This window comes from Dermacentor albipictus, chromosome 3 (assembly GCF_038994185.2).
Source record: "Dermacentor albipictus isolate Rhodes 1998 colony chromosome 3, USDA_Dalb.pri_finalv2, whole genome shotgun sequence".
NCBI lineage: Eukaryota > Metazoa > Arthropoda > Arachnida > Ixodida > Ixodidae > Dermacentor > Dermacentor albipictus.
Genome location: NC_091823.1, coordinates 43,881,253 through 43,896,168, shown reverse-complemented (window position 1 = coordinate 43,896,168; position 14,916 = coordinate 43,881,253). Strand labels below are relative to the sequence as shown.

Below are 14,916 nucleotides of genomic sequence, written 5' to 3'. Positions count from 1 at the left end.
TCTTTTTCGTCGCTTCTTATTGGTTCGCACGTCGTCGCTATCGTCTGAATTGGCCACTGGAGCGACGAGTGATAAAAAGGAACTGGAACCAACGCAAAAGAAATCGTTTTCAGAAGTGCGGCCCCTTGGGCTGGGAAACTTCATTCAATTGGCATAGTAAAAAGCTAACTGCCTTTTGATTGATCGGTGCAAAAAAAAAAACATGATTGCCTCTTTCGTAGTTGTAGATATTACGTATAGTGCTGCCTCTGCACGTTATCGCCAGCATCAGCCAGTCGCCACGGCAAGATTGCAGTGCCGCCGAACGAAAGGAGACGTCGTGTCACACACCAGTTCCGCAGAGATGTCAAGGGCATTTGCACTTTCTCCGTCGCTCACGGCACAGCGAAAAAAATAAAATAAATGTACCCTCCGGCAGAAAGAATTGCGCACGCACCGGTAGCCCAGTGGATATGTGGCGTTGCGCTACAGAGCTCGCGAGGTTGCGGGTTCGGTGCCGACCGCGGAGGCCGCATTCCAATAGAGGCGGAATGCACGAAAGCCCTCGTGTGTATCACCATGCATAGGGTGCATGTTAAAGAATCAAAGGTGGTCATGGTTATTGTGGAGCATTTATGCATGCGATGTGCACCTCATAATCAGATCGTGGAATTTGGCACGTGAAACGCGCGAACTTGATTTAATATTTAGAAATAATTGCGCTTTGCTCTGGCACGTCCGTCGATCGACTGTCTACAGGTTGATAAATGCTGTAGGGGTTGAGGACGGACTTCGGGATGAAAACAAACTTGGAAGGGTTTATTTTACATTATTTACAGTGAGGTGAGAGTCAAGTAACAGTCGTACAGTCATTACGGGCCGGCAGCAACTCGGACGCTGCGGCCCGCGGCAAGAAGTTCGAGAGAGGTCAACCAGGGAATGCTCTACGAATCCTGGAATCCTCTTCTGCTGCTCCCGGTCTCTCTTTTTAAGCCCTTCGATCTCTGGAAGACGCGTCATGTTTGGCCAATGGGAGAGTCCGCTCAGATGACGCCATTTTCGGCCAATGGCAGGCGCCCGTGCAATGGTGTCATACCCGGCGAAGAGAGTCGCCGCTTCGTCCCTTTGCGGTCTTGCCTTGCTTACGCGCCGTCGCAAGAGGCAGGTGGGGGCGACGGCGGACCAAGGCGGGCAGGGTGGCTTACTTTCACGGTGCCTTACTTTACTTGCAACAGTGCCGGGCTATCCCCTCGCTTTCTGGAAGAGTCAAGCATTGAATAGCTCCACCGGCGGCGTACGAAGTAGGGGCCTTCAACTTGTTTGCACGTGCGCGCCTCTGGAATGAGGCCTCCGTGCTCCTGCATTCCTTACTTAGCAGTGGCGCGATTCGATGTGTTCTGGGGACTCGAAGTAGGCGCAGGAAATGGTCCCGTATCTAACAATGCACATATGACTCTTTACTGATGCGTTAGCATCAGAAAAGTCCAAGTAGAAAAAAGTGTAAGCGTGTGAAGTGTGGGAAGTGGGTCACGTGGTAGTTGTACATGTAGTGCAACTGACGGTGGTCTGACGGTATACTGACGGCGGTAAATGAATGAATGAATGAATGAATGAATGAATGAATGAATGAATGAATGAATGAATGAATGAATGAATGAATGACGAACCACCGTCAGTTGCACTTCGCTCTTCGAAGAGTGCAGGACGTTTGTCGAGTGAGGTGCTGAACAACGCTTTTCAATGGGCTGAACGCGGTTAAAATCATGGATGCAGCACCTCAAAAAGGTCCTACTTATTGCTAACGCGTTTTTCTCGCGTTGATCGCGAAATCGCTACGGACATTTTTCACGAAACGTTTATATATTAAGCTTCGATAAAAAATGTCGTGAGGGAGAGCTTTGGATTAACCTTAACTCCTGAAGGCCCTATCACATGAATCAAAATATGAGCGCACGAATTTTCTTTTTCTCCTTTTTTTTTATTGCGTCTCCATTGTTATCCTAGTCGCGATTGTGAGTCGAACGTCTGACTTCTCGCTGAGTGAAAGAAGGTCAGCAGCTGAGCCACCGCGACATTCGTAAGCGTCCGAACTGCACGTCTTTTTTTATATATATATGTAGAACTATAGGTAAAGTGCAGGTTTACTGTATAGTTTCACCAGACTTTTTCACCTCTCCTTCTGGAGATATGCGGGTGCGGCCACTCAACCACTGCTTTTCTTTTTCAATTTTTCCCCCAACTCAGTGAATGCACTCACCCGCTCTTCTACGCTTTGCTGTCAAGTTTTTTTTTTATCAGCTCCAGATACGGACCATTACTTTGGCCGCCACGACGGAGACAAGCCGGAGAAGTGCCGCGTACGTCCTGCCGTGGTTGGGAAGAGAGATACCTGACTGGGTGGTTTGGGACGGGCGGATAAATTTTACGGCTGTGTTCTCGTGCTCTAGCTCGCTCGCACCGCGCCTGCCTTCGTGTTCTTAAATTCCAGGAGGGGCTCGCATTTGGCATCTATTGGCATCCCCCGTGGAACCAACCCACGCGACTGGTAGAAATAGAGAAAATGGCGCGGTGACTGAACCGCACATGACAAGGACGGAAAGACGCGCCAATGTTCACTCGAGAGCAAAAGAGACGGACCACTCTCTTGTGTTCTTGTATTCACATTTCCTTCTGACGCAACTTTTTTTTCAAGCTAAGCGTTAGAAGGTAAAAGCTAAACAAAGAAAGGAGGAAGAAAGCATAACTTCTGTATCGTTTGACAGCATCCAGCGAGCAACTATATTTCATCTTTATCCGGTCGCAAGCGTTTAACACTTAGTAGACGGTAAGGTCGTATAAATGAATTACGTTTCGAATCGGGACACGAAGACTCCTCTCCGCTCACAAGGCACAATTATGATCACTGTCACCATCTCGAGACTGATTGAGTCCCCTGTATTTTTTTTCCTGCAGTGCACTTATTTACAAGCAGACCTAATGTACTATCTACAAGGTATCTACAAATGCACCTATCCTACACGAATCGAACTCATTCCATGCGGGCAAATTTCCTGACCTCATCACTGAACCTAATTTTCTGCTGCCCTCGATTGTCAATTCCCTTTCCCTCGAATGCCCGTTGCGCGAATTCCGAATAGACCACCGGTTACCTGCAGATCGTTAGTGCGTAATGCGTGCACTTACCTTAGTCACAAAGCGGGACCGATTGGATGCTCGGCGCTGTGTATCGAAAGGATCCCGATCGCGTCGTCTCACTCACTGCTGCATCCAGTTCGGAGACACGCGGCACAAGTGGTCCTGGAAGTGGCTCGTCTTTTTCCGTCGGGTCTCGCGGAACTTTCTGCGTGCTCTGCGAGAGGAGGCGGCGGCAGAGGTGGAGAGGGGGGCGAGTGGGAGGGCGAGCGGGGAGACGCGCGTCTGGTTTTGGTGTACGGCCGACGCGCGGCGGTGTTGTCACGAGAGCGCGCACAACCGATGGACAGCCCGCGGACGGACGAAGCTGCTCGCTTGTGCGTCTTATCTAATAAGCGGGGCCCGGATTCACCACAAAACTAAATTTAAAAAAAAAATGCGCGTGTCCCCGTACTGCGGGAACCGGTGGACGCGAAGCGTTTTGGCGGCTTCCCCCGTTTACTCTCAGCAACGAGAGACTGTTCGCCTCGCTGTGCAGGTCTTTCTTTGCGAGTGTGGGTGCATGCAACCGAGAAGTACCAAACGTAACGCTTTACGTTTAAAGGCCAACTCCCGGCGATTTTTTTATGTCCACTGACCTTAATACAATTTTGGACGTACGTTCTCTATTGCACTCTGATAATCTGTGCCATTTTACTGGCCAGCCTGTGTTTGTGCCCGCAGGGATCGCACGACTGCTTCGCTCAGAAGCGACAAAGCTGACTCCTCTTTGTGCGAGAGAACGGCCGACATCATCGCGATAACCGGTGCTTCTCTCCGTCTTGCCACGGCATCGTGCGTTGGACTTGGGCACGTCAGCTGCGTCGCGTGGCGGCGGCAGGTCAAAAGCAAGCGGCGATCCTTGAGCGCTCATATCGTCGCTGAAATCTTTGCTGAAATCACCACTGTCTAGCTCGAAAGAGCTGCAAGAGCTTCCCGTGTCGTCAGAAGACAACGTCAGCTTTGCTCTTTTGGGGGCGCTATAACGTAAATCTATTCAAAAATTTTCTATTACAAATCTGCAATCAGCCCTCCGCGACGGGTCTAAAACTTTTTTGAACCACCCCCACTTCACCTGTCTGTCACGCGACGACACACTCCCCTATGACGCGGCGTCATAGCTCCCCATCTGATATGACGTGTACACAATGACTATGCATGATTTGACCCAACAAAAGAAAGAGTTATTTCTCATTCGACGCCTTTTCGCCATTAGCCCTGGGCTATTGGTCAAAAGTTTTCGAGCTGCACCCACTTCATCTGCCTGTCACGCGACGTCACAAAACCGCGAAAACTCACCGCGTCAATGGGACGCGTACGCGTTAAAGATCCATTATTATGCCGAACAAAACTGATTTTTTTTTTGAACAGCCGCAAGTTGCCTCATTCCGAAAGGAATAAACGATGGTGGTTGCCGCCGATCGCTCAGGCACTGGCTACTTGCACCTGCCGGAGAGCATCGGTTTATTTGCGGATAATAAAACTTTATGCGTGGCCGCGTAACATTTTCGAGCATTTTCGGCACGTTTACGACCTCGCTCTGCTAACTCTTCCTTGTTGAGGATCCGCTTTAGCGGCATTCTTAACCTACCGTCGCACGCCGCCACGATTTTCGGCCAGCCACTGCAAGCTAAGTAAGGGAAAGCGGACCAATCGCAGACGCCGGCACCACCTCCTTCATCCGGTTATCATAAAACTTAATCATGTGGCTTCCAAAAAGTCTACCTCATTGGCAGACAAAGCAATTAACGAAAAACTGACGCAGTCATCAAAGTTATTGAAGATATGTGGTAATCTACCATAAATTCTGGGGTACCCTATCTTCAGTGATGGAACAAGATATCTGTATTGCTAAGCATTGGCATGCATCCGCAACTCCCACTATGATCAGCTAAAGTGGGTTCTGGCCTTCTTGTTGACAACGTGTTCGCTTCGAAGCCCATCACACCACGATAAATCCGTATCAAACTAGGCCAAATTTCACTTTCGCAATCGCGCGTAGAAAATTTTGGACGCCGAAAAGCAAGCCAAAGCTTAAAAAAAGGTTGCAATATATGCTCCATGCGACTTTACAAGATGATTGTTCGAACTAGAGAGAGAGAGAGACAGAAGAAATAAATGTTCAATAAACTGAACTAGTGAGAAAGAGTGCTTCTTTCATCGCCCAAGGCGCGTGGCCTCCTCAGTCCAACTAGCCATTGGCCTTTGCTGATTTCCTGGCCTTGTTCACCAACTTGCGATAAATAATAATAATAATATTAATAATAATAATAATAATAGGAAGAAGAAAACCGGTATGCTTAAAATATATGATTGATAAGGACAGGCACAAATAAAAATAAGAAATAAAGACAAGCTTGTTTTTTTACCGTTAGGGCTCGTATTCACACACACACACACAAAACATTATCACGTTGGAACTTTTCGTAAGAACAAGTGCCGGCCAGTCGTGAATTTGGGCATATAGTATGTAACTGGCGAAGGCAGCCGGATATATAACGGAAAACAACTCTTACGAACAAAAACTTGCGATTACGCAACCAGGTGACTGGCCTTAAGCCCGATGCTCCGAGCGTAAACAATGCTCGCTGCTGCAATATTTTCGAAGCAAGGAAATTCTATTCATGGAAGCAAATCGAAGGTTGTAAGGTTTGCGAAGGAAAATGCCCCAGCCGGTGACAACGAAACACAGGTGTTTTAGCCAAGAGACAAAAAAGAAAGTGCGGAGACTTCAAAACGATCGCCATTGTTTCCTCAGGTTGATCGCTTGTGCTCTTATGCCTTCGATTATTTCCGAACGCTTCTTTCGAACGTGCTTCAACACATGGGACAACCATCGCGTCCTTTTTTTGTCGGTTTGTTGGAGGAAAGTCGAGTCTTCATGTAATCATTTCTTTATAACCGTACAAAACAATAAGAAAATGAAAGAAAGCCAGAGAGAAAGAGGGTTAGTTCGCAGCTTGCAAGACGAATTCCATGCTGGGTGATTTCAGTGTCCATTTCGGAACGGTTTCGGTCTAGGTTAGAGAAATGGAGGCTGTGGTTTTTCATATATATACGCTACTCCAAGGCACAACACTGATGTTGTATAGTACAAGCACTGCGACATCTAAAAACCCGGGAGTGCAACTAGGCTGACGTAAATATTTAAAAGAGTGCATAAGCGCCAAAATGTAGCCGCTGCAATAAATATAGCTGTGATGGCTAGCCGTATTTCGTCCGCGCCATTGCAAGCGATCACGTCCGAGCAGCGATTTTCAGAGTGCGCTGAACATGTAGCCTCAATGTGCTTGCCCCTATGAAGATTTCTTTTGTCCATTGACTGCTTAGAAAGGAAGGTCGGATATTTCCAAGAAGTTCTTTATTTAGTGGCCTTTGCATTCTGCCCTCCTGCCTTCTGTGTAAGGCTATTCTTAGGCGGCGAAAATTAACCCTGAGCCCTCCACTGCCGTTTCTCTGATAGTAAATGCAGATTTAAATATCCATTACTGTGTGTGTGCTTATAATACCTTAATTGATTATGATATTGACAATGCTAGGGTACTCTAGCGTCGCGCATGCCTTGCATGCTTTGCGTTGAGTGCCTCTGTCTCAGACTGCGTTTAACATTGTTACGTCTACGTCGACAAAAAAAAAAAAGCAGAGCCGCACGAACGCTCCCTGTGCCAGCATCCGACGATGTCGCCGGCTTACCGTCACCGCCATGTCTTTCTTGACGCCTAGATGTCTGCCTGAGTTCCATGGCCAACTCACCACTCTGAGGATAGCCAGGCTTCATTGGTCACGGGTTCTTTTTCCTGATCTCGGCTGCTTCTGTTCTTTTCTTTTAAATTCTTTCTGAACCACCATTGTGTTTTTGAACGGCTAAGTAAAGAAATGAGAGGAAGGGGGGGAGAGGAAGCGGGGAGCTCACTTCTTCTGCTAATCGGGAAAGCATCGTGGGCGGCAGTATAAAAGGGCGAACTGCGACAACCATGACAATTGACATTCGAAACTTTGGAAGTTTGTGGACTACACCGAATCGGTGAGTGCACACATGCTTGCATACATTACGAGGTCTGTATCGCCTCGCAACGTCTTCAGCTCTATTCTGATCAAGTGCTAAGAGTTTTACACGTGATCAGCGGGTGTATAATGCGCGAACTTAAGCGTTAGTACGAGTGGAACGCCGCGGACATTCACGGCAATACCCACCGGCCATGGTCGATAATGAAAGCTAAGCCTTCGCGTTTGAGTCGGCTTTTGGTTGGTGTTCGTCTACGTATCAACAAGTGCGCTGCCTTTACAACAATCATGGTCTACCAACTATATATCACACCAATATCTCCTCAGTAAGCTAAGGTCATGCTTCGGCTAGGTAGCAAATTACGTTTGCGGCATCTCTAGTTTCTTTTTTTTTCTTTTTTCGCAGTGCAGCAGTTCGCTTGACGACCTCATGTCGTCTTCTGGCGATCTTCCATCTGCGTCTCTTTCTCAACTTTCAAGAAAAGTCGTATGAGCTTTCCGAGTCTCGGTAGCTGCTGATCGAGTCGGTTTCGCGCTTTCGAAATGCTTTCCTAGTTCTTGGTATGGTGTCCTGAAATGAGCGGGCGTGGTTGAAGCGTGTATGATACAATGCAGGGCTCTGCGGTGTGCCATCAACGGGGGAAGCGTGACACGATCCCCGGGTGGCGATGGTGCCTGGCGGCCGCATCGTTGGTCGTACTCGGCACCCTGGTTCAGCCCATCGAACAGGGCAAGCTGCTCTAGATCGCCTTCGCCGCAATGCCCTGGGCGGCCACCGCGGATTCAGCATGGTTCTCATCCCCATCCACCAGGAACACAAGCAGAACCACTCTGTACACTACCCAGTTACCATGCCGTGAGTTAATCATTACACGCTCTGTCTATATTGACACCTGTACTTGTTTATCGAATGAACGCGTTTCATCGTCAAACAAATGTTATCGCTCAGCGCAGGACGCACCTGCATGTATTGGAAGGTTCTGGAATGTTATCGGTGGTTCTATCCGCTGTCTGTGTCGCCGAACCTTGTGTAGAACTTACTGGATGACACGTAGGCACCAGCGATTACTCTGGAACGTTCAATGGCTCATGTAGAAAAGCCGACGCGCTTGACCCGCTGATCAGATTTTCGACGATCGCCGACTGTGTTCGCCGCTATCGTTGTTCTTTCAGCGTAGCCTGCTTTTGAGGACACAGGTCCGCCCAATAAAACGCTAGTTTCGTCAGTCACAGTTTTACTGCCTTCTTCACCATCACTACCACGTGACAATATAGCTGCCTCTGTGGGAGTCAGTGTGGCAACCTTAATGGTGTTTGGGGTAACAGAGTTGAAACTTTGAGCTGGAGCTTTATTTGAGTTTCCATAAACACTGATGATACATGATAGTTATCATGTGTTTGTGAAAGAAATTAACTGTGTTTTCCTGCCTGTGATAAAAGTCATCTCGAGCACTTGTGCACGCCTTTAGCCACGTCCACTATGCAGCAGCTGTCCGTATACAGCGAAGTTCTCGAACCGAACTATAGTTTTCAGGGAGATACGCGCTTCAAGTATAGAATCAAATGCCCCATTTTTTTTCTAGCTTTTCTAAATAACAGAAAAGATAAACAAGGGTAGGAAAAGTGAAACAAAAATATTATTTATTTTCTGCAATGCGTGTATTTGCGCGTAGTTGTAGGTCCACTTAATTATACAGCTTACAAACGCGAAAACTGGCCACAGATCCAGGTCTTCGGTTTGCAACGTGCACTCCAAGCGGCCTGCGCACCACAGACATCGGCCTCTTTAGTGGCAGGCACGGCTCAATAAATTGTAGTAACCCCGCATACTTGGCTATATCCGTATATTCGATTAACTTCAATATCGAATTCTCAAACCGATCGAGTACTTATAGATTCGAAACAGACCTATTCGATTTGTACTTAAAATTCGAAATATTCGCAGCGATATCCGGCGTACTATGGGCTTAACGTCATCTATGTACATTTAATAGACGGCGGTGCTCGTGCGAAGAATATCGCCAGACTAGGCGTTCTCCAGCGTATACCACAGCCTACTCGTGTGCTGGTGCGTTCAAGGATGGGTTTGCGCCAGCTAGGAGTGCAGTTGCATAAGTGATCTGACCAGAGAATCCTTGGGGCCGTAGCCGTATCATAGTAATGGCCATTCAGTCCGAGCGATAAGTCTGCTGGCTCGGTGTCGACCCTGCAGTCACGTGACGGCACGCGCAGCGGTGCCGATCCACGTTCGTCGCGTGCTATAAAGTAATTTGCCGATAGACCCCGTGGCCTACATACGAGTCCCAACACTACGGCTATGTTACCGGTTACCTCACTCGCGTGCAACGGTGCCTTACATTCATACGACCGGCTGGCTCATCCAGCGGCCATGAAGTATAATGCAAAGGCATTGCGGCGTGCTGGCATGTTTGGCTGGTATACTGATAACAGCGAGTGACACGTTCGGCATGCCTAAGCAAGGCGTCAGGCGAGCTTCCCGACGTACGGGTGCAAGCCGCGGACGAAAATCGGCTTTAACCTTTCCTGACATGTACGCCGTGAAGTTGTCGTTTAAAGAACTAATGCGAAGTATCTGATGTCTAATAAAAATATGTAATCTTGCACCTATTCGTTGCCTGCGCTCGGTTGAATAAAAATGTCGCAGAAATGTTACTTCAGTACCCGCAATATCGAACTTATCGAACAATATCGAAAAAAAAAAAGCACGCACACAGAAGGCTCGCCGGTTGCCACGCGGTGCCCCAAGCCTGGGCTCGTACCTCGGCTGCTGTTCAAGCAGTACCCATATAGCACCGCCCATATAGTGACGGGAAGCAGAGCCGTGCAAACAGTGCCCTGCACGTGAAACTGTGTACGCGCGAACTAAAAGGGAATGCTGTCTTAGTCGCAAACTGCATACAATCGCAAATATATATATTTTTAGTGCTTATTATCACCTATACTCTGTTTTGTCATCTCTGCCTGCTCTTTGCTCCCGTACTCCTTCTACTTCCTCTGACCGTCCGTCTTTCAGGTGTCAGCCGCTTTAGCTGGACGGTTTTACGACGCGACCAGCAGGACTTTCCTTCCTTCCTCCTTCCACGTTTAGTGAATAAACAACCATTCACATACATAAAGGACGTCAGTACTTACGGAAGGCGGAGGTATCCTTAAGGTTGATTTTGTCACTCTTACATTCACCTACACAGACACGCGCGCTCCAGTTGCTCTATCATGCTCTCCAAAAACAAAAAAAAGAGACGAGAACGAAAGAGAACAATGTCAGAATTCAAGGACGTATCTCGACGGCACTGCAAAGAAATAATGTAAATGGATGTCACAACATTTCCTTCCTTTGAAGTTCGCGGTTTATGTGCCGCGCCGCGGGTGGCGCTGGTAATCCGCCATTTCGCTGGGACTTCTATAGCTCGTCTCTTCCCGGATGACGGCTATCAGGTTCAAAGGTGCGAAGATGCGAGAAAACGAAAGGAAAAAGAAAACAAGCAAGCAAGAAGGAGAGAAAGGAAACCTAGGCCAATAGACCCCTCAGCGCCCTTGTGCAGAACCCCCTATAGACCCCCCATCCCTATTGCACCTCCATTTATTTCAATACAAGCTCGAAGGCAAAAAAAAAGAAAACGACCAAGTAAATCTGTTACATGCTGTGTGATTGTGCTCAGAAACACATTTTTAACTTTTATTTGTTCATTTATTCTTCTTTTCTTTTCTTTTCTTTTGTTTGATTTTGTTCGAGCAGCCGATATACAGTAGCCGACGAGCTTTCGTTCGAAGCCTATAGCGGCAAGTCCTTCCGCAACCTAAGAACCTAAAAAAAAAACAAAGAAAAAGAAAAGAAAGAAAGGAGGGAGAGAGGGAGTGGTCGATTCATCACGCAATGTTTTCACTAGTGATGGGTTTTTCACGGTGCAGCAAGCGAGAAAGCAAAATCTCGTGTATGTCGTGCCTGAGGCTTGCCGTGGGCGGGGGGCGAGTCTGAACGAACATTTTGGACGGTGTTCCCCCGACCATCTTCAAAGAGCTGTCGGCTGTACCCCTTGCTTCCACAACTGTCCTCCTTACCGCACACGCCACCCACGAGTTTTGTTTTTGGCGTTTTAGTCCACTTCCAACACCTGCCTCGTGTCCTTCCTGCTTCGCCTATACTGTTTATATACCTTCAAATTTCTTTATTCTTGTAAGTGTACTTGCTATAGGGCAAGAAGTTTGCAACGCAGGCAGCGCCTGCTACTCTTCTACTCTAGAAAAAAAAAAGCCAGCTTTCACTGCTATAATAACAATACAGCGAAGCGAAATGAGAACTGAAACACTGATGTCAATTCTGTAACGATCGACATGCAAAACCTGCGAGTGCGCGTCTCCACACACCTCATTTGACTTAACCAATACGGTAGAACTCGGGCTAGAATCGCAATTGAGGTGTCAACATGTGAACTGGGGCCATCGACCCTGCCGCCCCTTCCTCTCCCTCCCTTTCCCCGCAGCGCACCAGCTTTCATAACGCGTGTCTCAGGTTTAAAAGTGCTGCCGTCTTTGGTTAGGGCAAGTCAGATGTGTGGAAACGCCTGCTAAGTGAGTTTCGTGTATCGTTCACTGCTGCGAACCGTATACAGCGCTTCGAAACTTGGACTAAATTATGTAGACTACGTGACCCACATTGTGGCCCATTCACTCCCGAGCTACAGTCACTGAACTTTAGCTACCTCGCACTCATCATGCCGGAACCGCTCAGTTCCTTGCTATACGACTACTTTCTGCACCCTTGCCTTGCCTTGCCTTGCTGCTGCTGCAGAATTTATATGTAAAGAGATTAGCTTAAGTCACCGTATCTGCGAAATATCGATGCATGGCCCTACTGTGAAGAGCAAAAGGCAGACAGCGATGATTCTGGACCCATTGCATGTTCACAGTGTCGGGAAGGTCGGCAATTATACTAAAACAAAAGCTACTTCTCCCCAAGTCGCAATGGTTTACCGAGCTACTTTCGAAGGCGAGGAGTGGGAACGGCCTGGTACTCTTGGTATGAGCTTGTGCTTAGTTGGCACTCCGCGTATCGCACTTTCGCCGCTCCGATCAGCGGCTTCTTACGCTAAGCAATTCCTGTTGCCACGGTACGGCACAGTATGTAGGCGAACAGTATATACACTGTAGCTCATGTACTGTACTGCCTATAGACAAAAGTCATTAGAATGCCCATTTCATTTTGTCTATTTTATGTCTACAGAATTCCTGGTCGGCTGCCCCCAGAAAGTCTGCCTGTTACGTCAGTCGAGTTAACAATTGGGACCATAAGTGTACAGGACGTCGATCCATGGACAATTTGCAAACTTCTATATAGAAAAATCTATATCCCCCCCCCCCCCCATCCACAGACTGTCTCGATAAATTTTTGTGCGAGTGCTACATGCCTTGTTCAATGAGACAGAGACACAGAAAATGAAAACAATGCTTAATTAATTAACGACTAACACTACGCTTCCAGCATTCCATTCCTGCGCCATTCTGTACAAGAACAGAACGCGTTCTGTTCTTGGTACTAAGTTTCTGTGCTCGCAAGGTGAAGTCAGCGCATCAGAAATCAGCGATAATACAGAAACCGTATTGCAAAACGGTATTCGCATCTTTCCTCTGACAAACTTTCACAGAGTCTGAAATATGCTCCAATCGGAAAGTGTACTCATCCAATTTATGTTCGCATTTGTTATTACTTCCTACGCGAGCAAAGGAATGTGGTGTAGCAAGCGAAGCGACGCATATTTCTGTACTTTGTTTCCTTTTTGACGTCCGAGAAGGTTTTCGAGCCTAGCTGCAGAAGCTTAGAGGATTCTTTGAAGGCCCGACATTTTGTTTTCTTCCCGCAAGGTACAGACCACTAGTATGAATAAAGGGAAAATCAGACATCCACCCGTTCGTAGCAATTGCTACAAAGGAAACCCATACGGGTTCCTCGAAAGAAAAGCCTCATCGTTGAAGAAAAATTCGTCCTGGTTCTGCTACGAACGGGTGGATGTCTTAGTTTCCCTTTATTCATTACTTCTCTCCACCTTGCGGGTTTCCGCAGAACTACTACGTCAGGCCACTAGTATATGATATATACATACCTTATTAACGTGTTTTTAGACGTTGCTTTCGATGCTTTGTTCTTTTATTCCAGGGAATGTGCTAAAAAACAGCACTTGCTAAAGTTTCAGAAGTATACCTTTATTGCTAGAACGCTATGATCGTACAGAAACCTATAGAACGGCATGCAAATTCCTTCGTTCATGCGCAGTGGCCCCAGACATGTGGCAAGTGGATAATTTCTATTTTCTCGCGACTTTGACACCAGTCATATTTGTGTGGCTATTTTCGACAAAATCGCTTGCCCCCAACTAGAGAGGTGACTGACCCGCTCTGACGGGTCGCATTGCTGATTCGATTAGGGCGCTAAAGAGACTTGTGCCGTTTTTTTCTTGGGCGCCTGCCAAGCATACGCAATTCGCTTATTCCGTGCAGCATCACAGATCTTACCAGCCTCCTGTCCTAGCATAATTTACCCGATATACTTTCAGCATCACATAGTGGAAGTCTCTGGCAATACGTTATTCACGTGGAACTCGAAAGACGAGAGACAACTAGAGCTAAAAATGAGAGAGTGACTGAAGTTTTTCGGTATTCTGTCCCAAAAAAAAAGTAGCGGTGGATAAAAAAAAACAGAACAGGAAAAAAAATGCGGGCGGGATCACGCAGTGGTTGATCTAGGTGCATGCCTTTGATTGAATGACTCAGCCACGGCTGTTGCACGGAATTGGCCTCGGCCTTTACGAATTAAAAGCGGGTATCATTTGTAAGCTGTATACTGTTAATGCTTGCTACGCATTGCCAGATAAAAAGACAGACAACTCGTCGAGCAAGTTACAAGCGCATATGTGACGTCTGGCATGTGTCGGAGTTCATTATCTTGCCGCAGACGGCGCTCATTTTGCAGATGTCTAGTGCAGGCTGTTAAATAAAGTGTTATCTAAAGTATGCGAAGAACCACAATTCGAAACTTTGTAGTCTCACAAAGTAAGTATGTGGTTTCGTCGTTATAAGCGTGAGTTCTGTGGTGACGACATGATTTTTTATGTTCATTGGGGGGGGAGGGGGGTGCAGAGCGTGATTCTCAATTTTCGTTTGGTAGTGCACCCTCCATGACTGGCACTCCGTGGTGGTGAGAGGGCAGGCAGTGTGTTTGTCTATGTGAGGGGGGGGGGGTAGAAAAAATATCGGGGGTTGGTCGCCCCCTTTCCCTTCTCTGGAGCTGTCCTTGATTATAGGTCACGAAAAAAACCGACCTACTCTGTTGGGTCTGATAGGAGCAGTGGTGGTGGTTGCTTACGTGGAATGCGTTTGTGATAGCCTGGCTTGCAGTATTCCATTTAACTGGGCAGAAACAATGAAGGAGCGCGTTCCACCAGATCTATAACATTTCTTCAGGTCTGACCGACGCCATGGACTGACACACCAAAGCCGTGTTGGTCACCCACATCCAAATGACGTCTCCTCTCAGGGCGCGTAAGACTGAAAAAGTTATACATCCAAACAGTTTGAAATTGCTTGACGATATGCGTGTATAGGACATGAAGTATGTGTGATGAGTGCAGAGTACATTCGTTGTGAACGTGCAATGAGGTACGACGTACTGTGCGTGGTATATGTATCACACATGCGAGAATAAGCAGATGACTAGGCGTATACTAGGAAAAAAACGCGCTAAGTTTG

The 14,916-nt window shown here is 47.4% G+C and overlaps 1 protein-coding gene across 7 annotated transcripts in view; it reads right to left on the bottom strand.

Annotated features, from left to right (window-relative positions):
* The window catches only part of LOC135898210 (uncharacterized), an 89,538-nt gene that overhangs the window by 54,778 nt on the left and 19,844 nt on the right, over window positions 1–14,916 (bottom strand). For 3 of the 7 annotated variants that reach the window (XM_065427056.2, XM_065427058.2, XM_065427059.2), the window contains one exon: window positions 3,163–3,328. The exons of the other annotated variants lie outside the window; for them this stretch is intronic. The gene's annotated coding sequence lies outside the window, so the exon portion shown is untranslated. The remainder of the gene's footprint in view (window positions 1–3,162; window positions 3,329–14,916) is intronic. 7 annotated transcript variants of the gene reach the window in all.